Genomic DNA, 18,989 nt, shown 5'->3' on the forward strand with positions numbered 1-18,989 from the left:
TGGTCTCACAGATATTGCTCACTGACTGTGTGTGTTGGGGTGGGGGCGGGTAGACTGATCTCAGTCTTTTTTTTTAAAATATATTTTATTGATTTTTTTACAGAGAGGAAGGGAGAGGGATAGTTAGAAACATCGATGAGAGAGAAACATCGACCAGCTGCCTCCTGCACACCCCCCACTGGGTATGTGCCCGCAACCAAGGTACATGCCCTTGACCGAATCGAACCTGGGACCCTTCAGTCCGCAGGCCGACACGCTATCCACTGAGCCAAACGAGTCAGGGCTGATCTGAGTCTTACTAAACATTTTAGTCTGGTCTTAACTTAGCCATAGGGTTCGCAGTACAACTTTTTCCCCAGAGCAAGAGGGGAGAGGCGGGCTGGTTCAGACAACCCAAAATGTCTAAGACAGACTGGTAGGGCATGGAGCCTTCCTTGGGGACTCAAACCCGTAGGGATAGAAACCTGGAATAAGAGACTTTTGGGGGGTCTTTAGTTGGATATTGCTGGACTCCCGAAGGCGGGAGAAGTCTCGGGTACCTAAGTTCCATTTGGATAATGACTAATCAGCTCTAGGGTGAGCAGGCACAGTTAGGTCTTCACCTTCCTTTTAGCAAGGTAGTCAAGAAAAAGCCTAGGTTTCTGGCTTCCAAACCTGACTGCAATTTTCTAGACAAATTAGAAATCCTATAGTCCTCATGTTACTCATCCGGGAACACATGGATAATGACGCCTACCTAGCAACCCTGTTGTGAGGATTAAGCGAGGCAATTCATAGGAACTGCTCAGCACACATCTAATCAATGCTCAACAGATGTTCGTTATAACTGTCCATCATAATTGCTATTTTTTTAAAACTTGGCCTGTCTTCTTCCTTAGTCTCAGGAGCTCGGAATCCCTGTGCCGCTTTTGCCTGCCCAGAGATCCCGCGTCAACATCCTCTCCTAGCTCGGCCAGCACTAGAGCATGTTCCCCGTTGCCTCTGCTCTAAGACCTCTCCCCACATCAAAACTCGCTTGCCCTCAGGACAGTTCGATGGATGGGAGCATCAGATTAAGCTTACGGTGCTGCCCTCCCACACGTGCATTTTTTAAACAGAAGCTTGTTAATAGGAACAATGAATCTCACCTAGGGACTGTGATAGAGGAAGAGATTGAGCCTGGCCAGCGTGGTTCAGTGGTTGAGCATCAACCTATGAAGCAGGAGTCATGATTCGATTCCTGATCAAGGGCACATGCCCATATTGCAGGCCCAGTAGGAGGTGGCCAATCAATGATTCTCTCCCATCATTGATGTTTCTCTCTCTCCCTCTCCCTCTCTGAAATCTATCTATACATACATATATATATATATATATATATATATATATATATATATATATTATTGAACAAGATCAAGGGAGAGAGAGAAAATGGGTTTGTCCAGGAGCCCGGGGGCGGGGGCGGGGGGCTTTGCGTGACCGGCAGCCTGTCTTCAGAGGCGTCAGTCAGCGGGCAGAGTCTCATTCCCTTTCCTTCAGGGCGCACACCCGCCACCTGCTTTCTTCTAAGAATCTGTAACACGTGGAGCTCGCTCTCTGCGTTAAAGAACCGGTGTGGTCAGGCCTTACTGAGAACAGCCAGCTCTGCCTACCCGTGGGTCCCAGAAGGTGCATGTCATTCGGAAACCACAAGGAATGTGGTGAAGGCCCCCGGCCACATCTCTCAACAAAGATGTGTCTGTTTCGCTCGGCCCCCAGAGAGCTTTTCTCCCGGACGGAGATGGTCAGTCGTAGTGAAGTCTGCTAATGGGCCTTCCCTCAAGAGGAGCCGCTCGAAGGAATTCATTACCGTGCAGGTTCAGAGACTTCCTCCTGAAAGGGCTCCCCAGCCATAACAGTAAGAAAGCAACCACCGACCGAAATCCTAATGGAGCGCTCCCGTGGAGGGCAGCCCTTCACCGGGTTCTGGGGAGACCCGAAGCCTCGGAGCCAGGGGAGAGAGACAGTCCTCCGGGCCCTCCTCCAGACACCGGGCTCTTGCTGAGCAGAAGTGAGACTCGCCTGAGCCTGGACTAGGTTGTTAAATGGTTCACTGAACCACGGGCCCCAGTCAGAATGAACTCAGCCTTCAGGACGGGGCGCAGGGGCAAGTGTCATGAGCATCATTAATGAAACTCGTTTATGCTGGCAGGACGCACAGAGGAGGCATTTGCATGCCACAAACCCTTTGAGAGAGTGTGGTGGTGACACACTATGTAAAGCGACTTTGAAAAGTTACCGAGGTTGCAAGATGATGAAACCCCTTTCGCTGTTTCGCTCTGGCTTGGATTTTGTGTTTCTTAGAATGGACCAGCTACATGGAATCTAGCCCCGTGCTAGCCACACGCCTCGCCGTTCCAGTGGAAACTGTTAAACCGATTCGGTAACCAAACAGATAAGTAGCTTCAAGCTGCCCGGTATCAGTATTATTGTCAGATTCCCTTTATCAAAAGCCGACAACCGAAATGTATAGGTAAGAGTTTACAGTAAGCGGCGGCACCTGGAAACTTGCCAGTTAAGGTTTCCCATTCTAGAAGAACGTCTGCTGTAAGCTTTTTAACCCTCTACAGTCAGAAAATTAGACACACACACAACTTTCACAATTAGTTTCTAAGGAAATGTTATAAAGGTCATGGTACTAAGAGAAAAGCTTTAGATTGTTTTTGCCAATAGGACATGGACTCCCGAAGAGAAACCAACCTGTGTGTTTTTCTTTGGGAGGGAGGGAGGGAGGGAGGGTTGTATATAAATAACCATCAAAATTTATTTTCTTGATATATTTCTAAAAAAGATAGTTAACTAAGTCATTTTCAAGTGACTTCACTTCCTGCTGCTCCCCCAGCCTCCTTAAAACTGCAAATACAACAAATATTTGCATAGGTTTATTATTCACATTCAATCATGAATAATTCACTTTGTACAGACAGCTGGGTAAACAAGAGATTTGGAGTTTCCTTTTTCTAGCATATTTTCCCCGTGGCCCAGAGGAAACAACATCGGTGTGGTTTTCAATGGTTTTCAGTGCCACCTTGTCCTCCCTCCCCCCCCCCCGCCAGGAGGCACCCGCCTTTGGGGCTGTTTCCTTTTTTAATTTCTTTCTGTCAGTGCTTGGGCTACCCCTCACCAAAACATGTTTTATTACAAAACGACAAACGAGCTCAACCCATTCGGTTCTGTCGTCTGCAAGGCGACAGGAAGCATGCGTATGGGTTTGCTTCTGTGTAGATTCTCTCTCAACGTGGGGAAGAGAGCTCCCTGCGCGCATTCTGCCTCGTCATTCTATCCTTCGTGGGGAACAATTTCACAATTATTTGATTATCCACCACAAAGCCGGCTCTCACTTCCCTCTGCTCCTCCCAGGCCTACGTGAGGAAGTGAAGCACGTATCACCCTGCAGGCGCTTGCCCAGGGCATTCCCACCTGGGCAGGGGGCATAGTCTACCAGAGGTCAAGGGTCCTTTCAATTCTGTGAACGTCACGAATGCAATGGTGAGAGTCTAGCTTGTGGTTTAGGAGAGAATCGGGCTTGTCAGTAATTCAGCTATGACGGGGGGGGGGGGGGGGGGGCGAGGGGGAGGTCATAGTACATATGCCCTTGGGAAATTCCTGCTCTTTGTCATCACCTGGCAAATAACGTGAAGAATTTTAGCTCCCCGTCGAATGTCGTCTCTCCACCCTAACCATATTAGCGAGGCAAACACAGACATGGGGGAGGTATACTCGTATGTCCCCTCCCTTCAGCAACATGGATCCTAAAATAGGAATGTGATAGAGAGATGGCCAGTAACAGCCTAGAGAGAATTGTCTACGATTTGGCTACATTTAAAATGACCCTTTTCTTTAACAAGCACATCGTGGTTCCTATGTGCTAGCCGTTTTCTGGGCACTTTATGTGTATTAACCCTTTGATTCTCATCACAACCCTACAGATAGGCATAGTCCTTGTCCCCATTTTACAGATGAGGAAAACAGACCCAGAAAAAAAAAAGAAGTAATTTGCTTAATGCCACCACAGGAAGTGGTGGAGCAAGGATTTGAACCAGTTTGACCTGGCTCCAAAGTCTGTGCTTTTAACCACCATCCTCTACCATGAGCATAAAACCTGCTGTGCTAGGAAGTTTGGGGAAGTAAGAAAAGCACAAAGAAATAAAGTACCCATTGTCCCACCACCCATTTTAGCATATTTCCTTTGTGTGTGTGTGTGCAAAAAATATTTGACAGTAGAATCCTCTCTCTCTCTCTCTCAGCTATATCTTGTGAACATTCTTCCATAGAAAGATACTAATTTGATTGAACATTCAAACCATTTTCTTAGTCTACTTTGTAAATACCAGCCCAGCCATGTTCGGAGGCACTTGGGTGGGGGTTGCTGATGTTAGTCGATGCCTGATTTCCCCAAGCCCCGAGTTTCCCTGAAAATGGACTCAGCTTGATTTCTTTTAAGCGACCTGAAAAAAAAAAAAAAGTGTTGTAGCCTAAAAACGTAGCGTGACTTTCCCCTTCAAAGCAGTTCATGTCATGTCCACTTTATATTGTTCCGTTTTCTGAGGGCAGGGCGAGGGGCGGGGGGAGGGGGCGGGGGGGGAGGGGGAATCTTGGTGCAAAGAAAAATGTAGGCTAGTCAACAGGAAACCTGAAGTCCTCCCTACAGGTCCCCTGGCCGGGCCGCTTTCCCCTCCTTTGATAGGTGTTGCAAAAATAATGATACATGTTGGGGAAAAACCATTCACCTGGTAAAACAAAACTGCCATTATACGCCGAGATATTCACGAGCAGTCTCTAAGCCAAGACAGGAATGGGCGCTGCAGCGGCGGCCACAGCTTCTGGCTCCGTCACGTGCTGCCCTGTCAACAGCCCGAGAGGCACACAGCTCAGACGTGTGCTGACCTCCCCTTAGAACCTCTCCGGAGCACAAGGAAATGAGCTTTGAAAGACGACTTCTCCTTTTTCCTCCTGGGTCATTGATTTTCTAGCTCTGATTAAAGGGGCAGAAACAGAAAATGGTATTCAAAAGGCAAAAGTCAAGGAATGACACTGATCTGTGAAAAAAAACAAAACAAAAACAAAAACAAGAACAAGTCGTCCGTCCAGTCCTTAGAAACGCGGCTGTGCCAGTCTTCACCCTTTCCTTGAGCTGCTTCACCCATTTGCAGGCGAGGAAGCAGGGAGAGGGCCGAGGGCCAGCCTTCTCAAAGGGCCTGCTCCGGGAATTACTTTCGTATGCACATAAATTTCCACAGTGAGTGCCTCCCGGAGTTTGCATGCACCTGGATTGCTCTCCCAGCTTCCTGTCCAACGCTCTGACTTGAGTTGTGCTACCAGAAAATCAGGTGTCTCTCAACAGCGAAGTCCAACTTGGCTTTTTTTTGGGGGCGCGGGAAACCAGAACTCACTACCTAGAGCCCCTAAATACACCCCTCCCCCCTTTATTCCCTTTAAATGACATGTTACCCCAAGTCCCTGGTCCTAGGCCCCCTCGGAGCCACTGCAGGCAGGAGCTGTTTGAAATGGAAGATGCAAAACCAGGCAGCCAGATGGATAAGATGAACTTTTCCTTTGACCCTGAAACTAAGGTCAAATCTGTTTCCTCCGTCTTTGTGTCGCGAGTGTGGTGAAAACTAGTTCTACCTCTTTCTGTCTGAGTCTTCTCGTCCTGGGGAAAGGCAAGGGGTAGGGACAGGCAATGAATCCCCTCTCCCAACTAACGGCCGTGCGCTCTGTTCCGGGTCAGCGTTTCTCTCCGAGTCCATCGGGGCGCCTCCCGGGGAGGCGTTGAAGATGTGGCCGGAGTGAACGGTGAGGACCAGACCCACAGACTGCGACTCGGGACACTGAAGCTCTGCAGTTGTCTGGTGAGGTGGGTCGTGGCCCGGGTCCACGGCCCAGGGGTGGCGCTGGCTGCCCCAGATCACACAGTGTCCCAGGATCTGGGCCGAGTGCTGCGTCCCGTGCACGGAGGCCTTCCCAGGGTCCCCGGGCCACACCTTGTCCATCTCCAAAGGAGCGTCTTGCACGGCAGTCACAGGCTGTCCGTCTCCAAGGCCTCCTGGCCAGTCAGTTCAATGGTTCTGTTAGCCAGCCAGCGATGGGTCCGGTGCCCCTCTACCTGGTCCTGCAGGCTCCTCTCCTGAGAGCCCTGCTGCCTGCCGTCCCCATCCCTCCCCAGGATTCTCCCAGGATGCCCCGGGGCAGCACCGCACCAGGCCTGGTGATAGCCCCCGGATAGCCACTCGGGCGTGAACCTAGACCTTTCCTCCCACAACGAAGCTCACCCTGCCCCATCTCTCCAGGGCCTCCCAAGGAGCCAGTTTGTACCAAGAGACGAAGAGCAATGGCATAACAGGTGCACCCCCAGCCCCTCGGGACTGCCTGCTAGCTGTGTAGGCTCGGGCAAGCATGCAGCTCCCCGACGCTTTGTGTGTGTGATGGAGAGAATTCTTTGCATGTGAGGATCCCATTCAGCATGCTGTATATGTCAACGGGGTTCCTTCTCTCCCCATAAACCCTTCCTTCTCTCCTAAAGCAGAAGGCAGGGCACCCTCCCCTCTCTCCCAGGTTACTGCACACCTCGCCTCCACCGCACATTCTCCAACCCCGGACCAAAGGGATCTTCCCAGAGTCTAAGTACAATCAGGTTTACCCCCTGTAACACCTCCAGGGCCTCAGAGTCAAGTCCAGACGCCCCAGCGTGGCCCACGAGCCCTGCATGCTCTGCCCTTGCTCACGTCCCCCGTGTCCCCCACGCTCACGCCTGGGGTGTGCCACGCTCTCCGTCACCTTCACACACACAACTATTCTTCTCTCTCCATAAGGGCTCTTTCTGCTCCTCACTTCACTTTTAAAAAATATATATTTTTATTGATTCCAGAGAGGGAGAGAGAGAGAGAGAACCATCCATGAGGAGAGAGAATCATGGATCAGCTGCCTCCTGCACACCCCCTACTGGGGATGGAGCCTGCAACCCGGGCCTGTGCCCTGACCTGGAATCTCAGCGTGACCTCCTGGTTCATAGGTCAACACTGAGCCACACATGGGTCGGGCTCTGCTACCCACTTTGTTGACGAGGAGGGGGGCTGGGAGGGTAGGGAAGCTCCCGGAGAAAAGGGGTCTCCTGTGGAGAGGTGACGGGACTTATTTGCTATCAGAAAAGGCCCAGGTGGAGCCAAGATGAGGGTAGGAGTCAGACACGAGCTTTGCCCAAAGGTCTGCAATCATGTTATAATCAAGAATTAGAATTATTGAGATTAGGCAGAGTTACGACAGAGGGACTGAAACATGCATTCTACGGGGCCTGCGTGGGACTAGATGTACGTACCAGGTGAGCCTTCACAGAAAGGGAACATCCAAAGCTCTATGGGAACCTTTAGCCAGAGCTTCAAGTTAAATTAAAACAACCTTATATGCCCTAACCGGTTTGGCTCAGTGGATAGAGCGTCGGCCTGCGGACTGAAAGGCCCAGGTTCGATTCCGGTCAAGGGCATGTACCTTGGTTGCGGGCACATCCCCAGTAGGGGGCATGCAGGAGGCAGCTGATCGATGTTTCTAACTCTCTATCCCTCTCCCTTCCTCTCTGTAAAAAATTAATAAAAGCCGAAACCGGTTTGGCTCAGTGGATAGAGCGTCAGCCTGCGGACTGAAAGGTCCCGAGTTCGATTCCGGTCAAGGGCATGTACCTTGGTTGTGGGCACATCCCCAGTAGGGGGTGTGCAGGAGGCGGCTGATCGATGTTTCTCTCCCATCGATGTTTCTAACTCTCTATCCCTCTCCCTTCCTCTCTGTAAAAAATCAATAAAATATATTTTAAAAAATATTTTAAAAAATAAAGCAACCTTATAGTGAATCCCAAACCAGAGAATTCAAAACCAATTAAGTTTATAAAATAATCATGTTTGAAACGCAACAATAAGTTAAAAAAAATTTTACTAATTTTGAAATTCCTTTGATTTCACTAGAAGTGGTTTTTAATGGGATCCCACTGGTTTTCAAGTTGCTTCTAAGAATTCTGTAGACTCTTAGAGGCAAGAGAGAGAAAGCAAACAGGGGCAGGGAGACCGAGTCCTGCCCCTGAACGTCCCCTCGGCTCCGGCCTCGCACCCGTCTCCCCGGGAGTCCCCGTCGTCCCGCTAGGAAACCCTGGCGTCTTCCGAGCAGCCGCACAGCCCCGTGCGGAGCACCTCTGGTACAGAAAGTCTCCCGGAGGGCAGATCCTAGAAAAGTTCACTAAATACTAAATACGGACTCACTAGACCCTAGTCCTCGACGGGTTTTTATAAGGTTACTAGCCTGGAGAAATGGAGGGTGTTGTCAAGGTGATTCTTGCCATTGGCCGGAGATTCCGAAGACCCTGGAGTGGAATGGGAGGCCCTGAATTCTATGTGCACCTCGACTTCCGCAGAGCATCTGACATGCCAGGCTCAGTGAGATTCTCGGAGGGCATGGTTTGTAGCCTCCCTTGCAGATTGACTATAGCCATGGGACTGAGTTCTCACTAGTGGGGTGCTAACAAAGGGTCTGTATTGGGAGCTGGGGCCCTTAAGAGGCAAGCTCACCCCCTCCTCACACTCTGTTCTTTTCTTGCTGGCTGCATCCGGGACTTGGCAGCAACCCAGCTTGGGCAGGAATACCCTATGGCAGTGGTCGGCAAATTCATTAGTCAACAGAGCCAAATATCAACAGTACAACGATGGAAATTTCTTTTGAGAGCCGAAAACCGACTTCTGCGCATGGGCCATAAAGTTTCAATAGCACTGTAAGTGCGCGCCTGCACGCGGCATTTTGTGGAAGAGCCACAATCAAGGGGCCAAAGAGCCGCATGTGGCTCGCGAGCCGCAGTTTGCCGACCACTGCCCTATGGGCTATTGAAACCCCAGTTAGGAGGAGCCTGGGTCCCTGAATGACTGCAGAGAGCAGGGGTTACTTGCTAACCAGTTCATCTCGCAGTTACTTAAAAGAGACAAAAATATTCTACATTCTTTAAGTCACTGAAATATTGTCCCATCTCTTACCTAACCTGTTATAGAAGCAAAGGAGATGCTAGCTCTACCAACTGGTCCACATTCAAAACATTGCATTTAGTTCAAAGGGCCACTTTAAAGAATATATTTTTATTGATTTCAGAGAGGGAGAGAGAGATGGAAACATCAATGATGAGAGAGAATCACTGATCGGCTCCCTCCTGCACGCCCACCCACTGGTGATCGAGTCTGAAACCCGGGCATGTGCCCTGACCAGGAATCGAACCTCCACCCCCTGGTTCACAGGTTGGCACCCAACCACTGAGCCACACCAGCCAGGCTCAAGGGTCACTTTTTAAAAAAGCGATGGTGACCATGGGAAGCATGTTCAGGCAGAGGTGAGGGCAGCAACATTTAGCCAATGAAAATCGGTTAAGGGCACTGCAGTTGTGGAGTCTGGGAAAGAGATTGCTCAGGGGTGGCATGATGGCTTCTTCAAACACTGGGGACTGGATGGAGCGGCATCGGAGCGGCTCCTACAGGACCCGTGGGCAGTTGGGGTTTATGAGGAGGCAGGTTCTGGTCCAACACAGGGGAGAAGTTGCCAATAGCGAGGGGAGATTTGAAAAGTATCGGAGGCTCCTCCCCGTCACTGCGTCTACACAGAGACCTTCCGCCCACTTGTAAGGTGGCCTTTTCGGGGTGATTGTGGCATCGTTGTGTAGGGTCTAGCGGATTCTAAGATTTTAGGTAGGAGGGGTAGATAACGCAGGATGGAGCCAGGTCATCCCGGGAATGGAATGGCAGTTTGGACTGAATCTCAGATGTAAGGGGAATCTTGCAGGTTTCTGAGCAGAGCAGCAACATGACTAAAACAAGGCACGCTGTTGCTCTGGCCAACGTGGAGGAAGAAACCCTGATTTTCACAGCCCGTGCTGGCTGACGGGCGTGTGCCTTCTCTGAACCAGGAGCAACGGAAGAAGGGCCCAGAGGAGAGAATATTGATTTTTTATTACTCTGGTTTTGGATAATCAGAAAATATACTGGGGGGGTGGGGGGCCTAGCACTTCTAAAACTTATCTTCCGAGATAATTAATCATTTTAGTCCAGTGGACGGCAAACCGCGGCTCGCGAGCCACATGCGGCTCTTTGGCCCCGTGAGTTTTTAGCAAAGGCCAGCTTAGGAGGACCCTAATTAAGTTAATAACAATGTACCTACCTATAGAGTTTAAGTTTAAAAAATTTGGCTCTCCAAAGAAATTTCAATCATTGTCCTGTTGATATTTGGCTCTGTTGACGAATGAGTTTGCCGACCACTGTCCTAGTCCAAGAGACACAAAGTACTCTTCACCCCCGTCATTCAGGCTGGTCACATAGCTAAGCGGCTGTGTCAGGGGCAAGACCGCCCACCCTCCTCGCTCCGATAAGAAGGACTCACGAAGAGGGCCCGTGAGTAGTTCAAGGTCACGGCGGGTGAGTCAGTGCGCGGGCAGGCTGCTTGATTGAGGTCTCCGATGCTGCCCCCCCCGCCCGAGCTACAAGGGAGCCCTCAACGAGGAGTCTCTCCCACATCCCAGAACCGTGGCCGGCAAACTGCGGCTCGCGAGCCACATGCGGCTCTCCGGCCCCTTGAGTGTGGCTCTTCCACAAAATACCACGGCCTGGGCGAGTCTATGTTGAAGAAGTGGCGTTAGAAGAAGTTTAAGCTTAAAAAACTTGGCTCTCCAAAGAAATGTCAATCGTTGTCCTGTTGATAGTTGGCTCCGTGGACTCATGCGTTTGCCGACCACTGTCCCAGAACAACCAACCTGGGCCAGCGGCCTCTCCAGACCTGGAAACGCCCCGAGACATTTCAAACTCAACCGCCTTCATTTTGCAAATGAGGAGAGCGAGGCTTACGGCGGGGGGGGGGGGGGGGGGGGGGGGGTCACACAGGCAACGGCCGAGCTCTGACTTGAACCCAGTTCCCGGGATCCCTGGCCCTGGATCTCACCACCCGACCTCCCCAGCCTCCGGGAGGCCCCGGAACGCGGCACACGCGTAACGAATTGCTGGAAGCGACCGGGCCATCGCCCTGAGCTCCGCTGTCTAGAAAGACAAAGCCCGTGTTGGCTTTGGCCACCCGAGCGAGGAAACATCCTGCAAGCCCAGCAGAGGCTCAGCTGAGGGGGCGGGGAGGCCCGAGCGAGCCTCTCACTCCTCGGGCGAGGGGGAAAACATGTGTTTCGCATTTGCCTTGGGATGGGAAAGAAAAACTTCTCCTTTCACTTGATCTCCGCTTACACAAACAGAGAAACTGTCCTTCCTGTCAACTCGCCGAATGCCACAGATTGTTCACCCGCGTGGCATCGGCTTACTCAGCCACCGCCGGGCCCCCTTCCCCACGTAATGCCTGCCCTCGATGAGAAGGCACTTGGGCCCGGGGAGGGAGGGGTGACTAAAACAATGCACGCTTCCTCCGATGAACTGGACGGGAGTCAGCTGATGGGAGTCAGATTTCCAAATCTCTAACCTCTGGTTTCAGCCAGCGGGCCCGAGGCAATACAGCCCCGGTCGTGACTCAGGGTTTGGGGAGTGAAAGCAAGCACGTCAAGTGATGTAAGAAAATTTCCCCGCTCCCCCATCCCGCTGTGTCGTCCTCCCTCGGGAATTCGTTGTGAGAGCGGAGGGGGAGGGGGTGCCTCGTCACCCAGGCGCACCCGGGCGCTCGGGCGCCTGGCACAGAGCCTACTGCCATCCCAGGGGCCAGCGTCACAAAGGAAGTACTCAGCTGCAATTGCTTTCCTGTTGGCCTGCGTGTGCTCAGATCCTTGCTCCGCGTGTGCGTGTGTGTGTGTGTGTGTGTGTGTCTGTGTGAACCTCATAAAAGTAAACCAAGAGGGAGAAGGGCCAGGCCGGGCAGAAGGGCAGTCAGCGCGAGTGGGGGTTAGAGGCCCTGATGCAGGCCTACCTTTGAAGTCACTCTGTTTGTCAAGAGTCTGCCGGGCGCTCTCTCCGAAGGAAACTCGGCGGGAACGAGGGTTCTGTGCATGTGGGGTTCAGGGCTATTGTTGTTGGCTCCGGCCCTCGCTAGGACATGTACAAATCCCATAACAACAGCCCGACATGGGATTGCTCACCCGCGCATTACATCAGGGACTTTTACTCAGGCGATGTTGAATGCCTCATTGTTTAATGGGGCAGGAAGTTTACTCTGGGTGTAAGCGGGGAATCTTTTTTTTTTTTCTTTTCGTGTTCCTCCTCACCTCCTTGGGAGGTGTGTACAGAGGCCTGCTTGTCAGCCCTGGTCCCGCTCCTCCGTGAGAGCAGCTGTGGCCACGGGGCTGCCCCGCGTCCGTCTCAGGAGGGGGCTTTTCTGAGGCCCTGGGGGCTAGGAGGCTTCTCCCGGGAGGAGATGCTGGGTGATGGGCTACGGGCCACCCAGGGGCAGGGAGCGGCTGCATCTTCCGAAAAGGGTTGGGTTTTCTCGTCTCAGTTTCTTCCATTCTGATCCGGACCTCTGCCTGGGTCTCACACACACACGGGGAGAAGCCCCATCCCCAAACCTTATGATGCGCCCCCCCCCCCCCCCCCAGCTTTGGGATACATCGCATGGTGACCAGCTCACGCTGGGAATCTCGGGCTAGGACTCTGAAGTCAGACTGTGTCCCACTAACTGGCCTAATTCAGAACCACGACCCTCCCCTCCATTGGAGCGAATCCCTGGGGAGGATAGAAACGTCTAGAAAAAGCCTTGCAGGCTCCCGGATCTCATGATAGACTCTGTAAGCAAACTCACTCTCTCTCCTTTTTTTGTTTGTTTGTTAATCCTCACCTGAGGGTACTTTTCCACTGATTTTTAGAGAGAGTGGGAAGGAGGGGGAGAGACACAGAGAGAGAAAGACCCATGTGAGAGAGACATTCATTGGTTACCTCCTGCACGCACCTGACCAGGGGCCAAGAATCTAGCCCACAACCGACGTACTGGTATGTGTGTCCTTGATCGGAATCGAACCCGGGACCCTTCAGTCCTTGGGCCGACGCTCTATCCACCGAGCCAAACCAGCCAGGGCTGTAGGCACACTTTTTAAGACACAAGAAGAGCCCTTTCCACCTTTTGCTGGTGGCACCAGCCAGGAGACTGGCCGAGAGGGACCCCTGGGGAAGGAAGGCGTTCGCAAATCCAGCTCCTTTTCGTCAGAGGAAGCCGGTGGGTGATGGCGATGGACACGACAGGGACGCTTACCTTGTAGGATGAGAAGCCCTCGTGTTTCCTCTGCCTCTGTATCTCCAGAATTTCTTATTTCTGACACATCCACAAAGACATCAATAATGGGCGAAAAAGAAGAAAAATAAAAAAGTTGGGCACCATGCCTGAGTCCCAGAGACGAGGCCAGCGTGGAAATGCCATTGCAATTGTCTCCTGCCCACGGCCCCACGCACACGGCCCCACGCCACGGCGCGAGGACACCGGGCCACACCGACGCTACGTGTTTCTGTCCGTTTGATTCGCAACCTTGACCAGGCCTTGCACGTGTGTGTGAGCGCGAGCGTTCACCAGCCAGGCCACGTCCAACGAAGCCAGACGCAGCCGCCCCCTCCCGTCCCGCGCGCTGTTCTCGGGCCTGCGCTCCCATGAGAAGCACCTGCAGAGCTGCCGTCACGTGACGCGCCCTGCGTGCCTCCCCCCACCCCCCGAGGTTCGGGTTTAATTGGGCTGCGCCGGGATCTGGGCACAGGTTTTTCCGTTGAAGCTCCCCAGGTCATTGCAATGTGCCTCCAGAGTCCCCCTCCACGGCACGCGGCCAGCCCCCGAACTGGCCGGCGAGACCAGCCACGCCCGCCGGCTCCTTGCACAACAGCCCTCTCCTCTGGCACGGGTCCCCTCTCCCTGGTCCTCGCCCGGGCTTCCCTCCAGGCCTCAGCATTTGGGACCTGGCCTCCCCTGTGACCCTCGCCCTGGGGAGAAGACCTCCTGGGGAGAAGATGCCCCCGGGCGTAACCTCACGCTCTGGGCCACAATCACAATGACTGTGTGGGCAACGCATCGGGTCCTTCTTGCGCAACGAAGCGAGCAACGCCACGCTGTGTTCCGTGGCGCTCGCTCCCCTGCCTGCCTGGCGGGACCCTTCCTTGGCGCGTGCCAATCCATCCTGTGCAAGGCAGGAACGAATCGCCGCATGGCATGAACTTCCTGTGCCCCGGGCCTGGCCCAGCGCTTGGTACACACATCCTGGATGCTCAGCAGACTTCTGATGAAACTGAGAACACGGACTCTGCAAATTCAGGGTGTTTCCCTAACCTCATTTGGTTCTGGAAAGTCAAACGACTGGATTGAGAAAAATAGGTCCTGGTGATTACAAAACCCCCTCTGAGAACACCGTGAGCAGCAGAACTAGCCAGGGAAGCGCGGCAGCTATCAGCAGATATGCATGCGCGCCTGACCCTCCCGCCTCTCCCGCCTCCGGCTCTTCCTGGGGAACCGCGGCCACGTCACTGCAGGAACGGACGCGGCTCCGGAGGGTCCCTCCACCCGAGAAAGCAGCTCAGTGGATGAGGCTGCGAGCCCCCCGGGGTGGGGGCCGGGCCCCACGCTGCAGGTTGGAAGTGGGGGTTTTCTTCAATCTGTGTGGGTGCCCAGGTGCCTCACATGCTCGGCGTCGCACTTTCGTCTGCTTCGGGCCCCGTCCTGCCCCTCACACCTCGCCTGGAGACCGTTTCTGGAAGGGGATGACAGCACGGAGCCCGCGTCTGTTGATTTACGGGACTATTTTGTATCATACGCTTGAGTATGTTTAGTCAATAATATGTTCTTGATTTCAGAGAGGAGGGAGAGGGAGGGAGAGAGAGAAACATCAATGATGAGAGTGAAGCACCGATCAGCCACCTCCTGCATGCACCACTTTAGGGAACTGAGCCCGCAACCCAGGCATATACCTGACCCGGAATCGAACCGTGACCTCCTGGTTTTATAGGTCAACGCTCAACCACCGAGCCACGCCGGCTGGGCAATAATTTGTTCTACTGGCTGGTCTGACAGGACTCTCCCAGCCTCACCTCACTCTCTTTTTCCAGAGTAGTCTTTGTCATTTCCTCTCACGTATTCAATGTAAAATTGTAAATCAGTGAATCCTCTGGGGTTTTGTTTGGAATCATCTATATATATAAAAGGCTAAGTGATCAACCGTCTGTCCATCCATCCGACCAGCCAGTCCATATGACGTGCACTGGGAATCCTATATAATAAAAGCGTAGTATGCAAATTGTCCCCTACTGGGAGTTGTCCAGAGTTTGCCCAGGGGGCGGGGCCAGTCAGGGGAAGGAAGGGAGGTCCCAGCCGGCAGCTGCTAGGGACCCTACCAGGGCCTCTAGTAATGAATAAACAAATTCATCTGGGGGCCAAAGAAATTTCCTAAATGTAATTTTTCCATTTAGCAGCACCTATTTTATTCGAATCTCTTACATTTCCCCAATATAACTGTGTAGTGTTCTTACTCAGAGTGCCACACAGGTTTAAGGGAAGTGGTTGATGCCTCAGGTGCCAATGTGAATGGAATATCATGATTAGGATTCTCAGCTACGTGGCGTACAAAAACGCCTTTACCGGGCTGTGTTTGTCGTATGTCCAGTCACTTTTCCAAATCTTCCTGTGATTAATTCCAGTCGTGTTGGGTAGTCCCTTTAAATTTCCTAAGGGCGAAACCACAGGTTTCCCCAGAGGGATGTTCCGTAGCGATGTGCAAGTCCAGGGGGGCAGTGGTCCCGCGCACCCGTGTCCCGCGGCTGCCATAACCAGAGACCACAAACCCAACAGGCTACGCCTAGGAGTCTGGGTCCAGCTCATGGACCATATGACCAGACGTCCATGGAAAAAACTGCTCCTGCCCGGCCCGTGTGGCTCGGTGGTTGAGCATCGACCCCATGCACCAAGAGGTCACCGGAGTCATTGCCGGTCAGGACACAGGCCCAGGTTGTGGGCTCGATCCCCAGCAGGGGGCGTGCAGGAGGCGGCCTAAGGATGTTTCTCACGTTGATGTTTCTCTCTCTCTGCCTCTCCTTTCCTCTCTCTCTAAAATCCATGAAAACCGTATTCTTTATAAAAGAAAGAAAGAAAAAATAAAAACCAAAAACGCTGCTCCTTTGTGTTTGCTCTGAGGATGGAGAGGGAACTGCATCCAGCTTGGAGGCGGGAGGCCTTGGGAGGAGGGAGGGTAACGTCTGCTCCGTTACGGGCTTCCGTGGTCCAGCTAACCCGAGTTCCCGAGGGTGACATTCAGAAGGAAGCAAATCTGGGCTCCATTTAATTGGGCTCAGAGATCCCAGGGGATCTTTGGATCAAGCCCGTCTACCCAGGGTCGTCTACCTGCCGCAGGAGCCGATGACCTCATCCCGTCCCCACGGGCGAATCCGTACCGAGGCCTGCTCCGTGCCGGGCGGCAGGCGCCAGGCCAGGTGCTGGGGCCATGACAGGCTCAGCGAGATCCCGGGCTTCCCCTCGGGAAGCTGACACGCCAGGGGGCTAGGCAGGTGGGTGGGCACCATGCTCACCGTCATGGAAAAGACCCTCTCTGGAGGGGGTGCGGCCGGTGACCACCGTGTCCCTCGGAGCTGCGGCGCGGTGGCCTTGAAGGTCCCTGCGAGGGGAAATGGAGGGGAACGTGGGAAAATGTGGGGAGTGGAACGCGCTTAAGAGGAAGTTAGAAAGGGTTTCAGGGAACACAGAGGCACCCCTCCCAGCAGGACACGCGCAGGAAAGCAGGCTCCCCCTGCACACGCCTGAGCGCCCCTCGCCTGCTTCTCCTTGCCCTGTTCTCAGCCGCACCCCACCCACCCCAGGAGCAGAGGCTCAGCAAGCAAAGCGCCAGGCCCACTGGGCTGCGGGGGCCAGAGCCACCTCCGTGGGGAAGCCAAACCCCTCCCCATCTCAGCAGCAACGCCGCCTGGCCGAGGTGTTTCCCCTCCTGCCGGGACTGCCAGCCAGGGATGCAAAGCGAGCTTCATGCTTCACCCGTGTGTTCAGCAGAACCGGGCCCGGGGCGGGAGGGAGCGGCCTCTGCTCTCGCTGCGGCTCCTCCTTAATGAGCCCAAACACAGCCGGTGCCAGGGAAGGTAATCCGGCCCGCGCTCGGCGGAGCCACGCCTGGGAGCGGAGAGGAGCCGGCCAGGGCGCCGTGGGCCCAGGAAGCTGGTCCTGCGAGCCCGCTCAGGGCCGAGGTGAACCTGAGCCGCTCCGCCCGGCGGGGAGCAGGCCCCGTCCTCCGGGAGAAGAAACCCTCTCTCTGCTGGAGGGCTGCCCTGTGACCACGTGAGGAGATACACACGCTTACAAAAGGCCTGTGGTCGGTGCTGGTACTCAACACCCAGGAGGTCTCTGGGAACAAGGAATCCGTCGGGTGGTGATCACAGGGTCCCCGCCCCCGCCGTCATCCGCTCCCTGCTTCCTGACGCATGCGCACATATCCTCACGTGTGGGCGCACGCACATACACATGTGTGCACACCCGGGTGCACACACCAGGTGCGTGCGTTCACCCTATAGGTCTCCATTCTGTACATACACCCAACACATGTCCTCACACGTGTACACACGTGCACAGGCCCTCACACCCATGCATACACATATTCTTACACATATGCATCCTCACACAAACATACACACACACACACACTCAGCACACACATCCATACACAAACACAGACACTCAGTCCTCCTGCATGTATGCACCTACCATGTATATGAACGTGAGAAGATAAATACACTTTTTAAAAAGATCTGTCATATGAAGGGATTAAGCAAGAAAAACAACAACCCGTATGTATATATAAGACACATAGACCTGGACAACAGTGTGGCGATGGCCAGAGGGGAGGGGGGTGGGGAGGGAGGTGGAGGGGGGCAGGGGGAGAAGCGGGGACAGAGGCTTTGTTTGGGGTGATGGGCGCACCATGCAGCGTGCAGACGAGGTTTCGCTGAGCTGTGCACTTGAAACCTGTGTGATTTTGTGAACCAATGTCACCCCGATAAAGTCCATTAAAAAATAAACTTAAAAAAACGAAAAAGATCTGTAACAGATGCCAGGAATGCCTGGTACTCGACACCCAGGAGGTCTCTCTACAAAGAGAATTCTCATGCGCAAGCACACACATCCTTACACGTAAGTGCACCTTCACATACAAACACACAAGCGAGTCCACATTCTCATACCACAACATGTCCTCGCACACGTGCACACATAGGTTCACATGCTTATGTGCATCCACAAACACACACACACACCCTTACCTAGACATGCACCCTCCCACCTCCACCCTCCAATGCCCTCTCTCTCTCTCTCTCTCTCTCTCTCTCTCTCGCACACACACACACACACACACACACACACACACACCCTGTGGCTGCGGATGCTTCCCCGGGAGTCGATGGGACGCTCTCCTCCTCGATGAGGCAAGGCCGGTGACTTGCGTCCTGGGCCAGGTTTCCCCTGGAGCTCACGGCCTGGGCCCAGGCTGGTAGATGCTGGTAGCAAAGGCCCAGAGCCCAGGCCGTGCCAGGCTGTGCGGGCAAGCTCCCGGCATCGGTCACGCAGAGAGACCGGGCCTTGGAGCCGGGCCGCGTGGGGCCCCAAACGCTCATCTCAGGAGCTCGGGGACCTTGGTCGTTACACAGCTCCCCTGTGTCTTCGTCTCTTGTCCACAAAGGGGAGGCTGACATCACAGCCTTCACGGCGATGGCACGGGCGCAGCGGGCACCCGGAGTGGGTGTTCAGGGGAGAGCGCGTTCTATTTAGCTGCCCTGGGCCCCCCAGAACTGCCCAGGCCACCGTTTCCCAGGGCCGCGGGCACGTGCGGGCAGAACTAAAGGAAGTGAGCGTGCCACGTGCATGGCAGCTGCTGTCACCGGTGAAGGACCGTTTGATCGGGTCTCCCGCGGTCCCGCCCCGCCCGCCCTCGGTGACCGACGGGCCAGAACGCCTCCAGGGTCTCTGAGACAGGCCTGTGGCCGGGCGTCCCGAAGGGGACGGGAAAGAGGTCGATTTCC

This window comes from Cnephaeus nilssonii (assembly GCF_951640355.1).
Source record: "Cnephaeus nilssonii genome assembly, chromosome: 22".
Taxonomy (NCBI): domain Eukaryota; kingdom Metazoa; phylum Chordata; class Mammalia; order Chiroptera; family Vespertilionidae; genus Cnephaeus; species Cnephaeus nilssonii.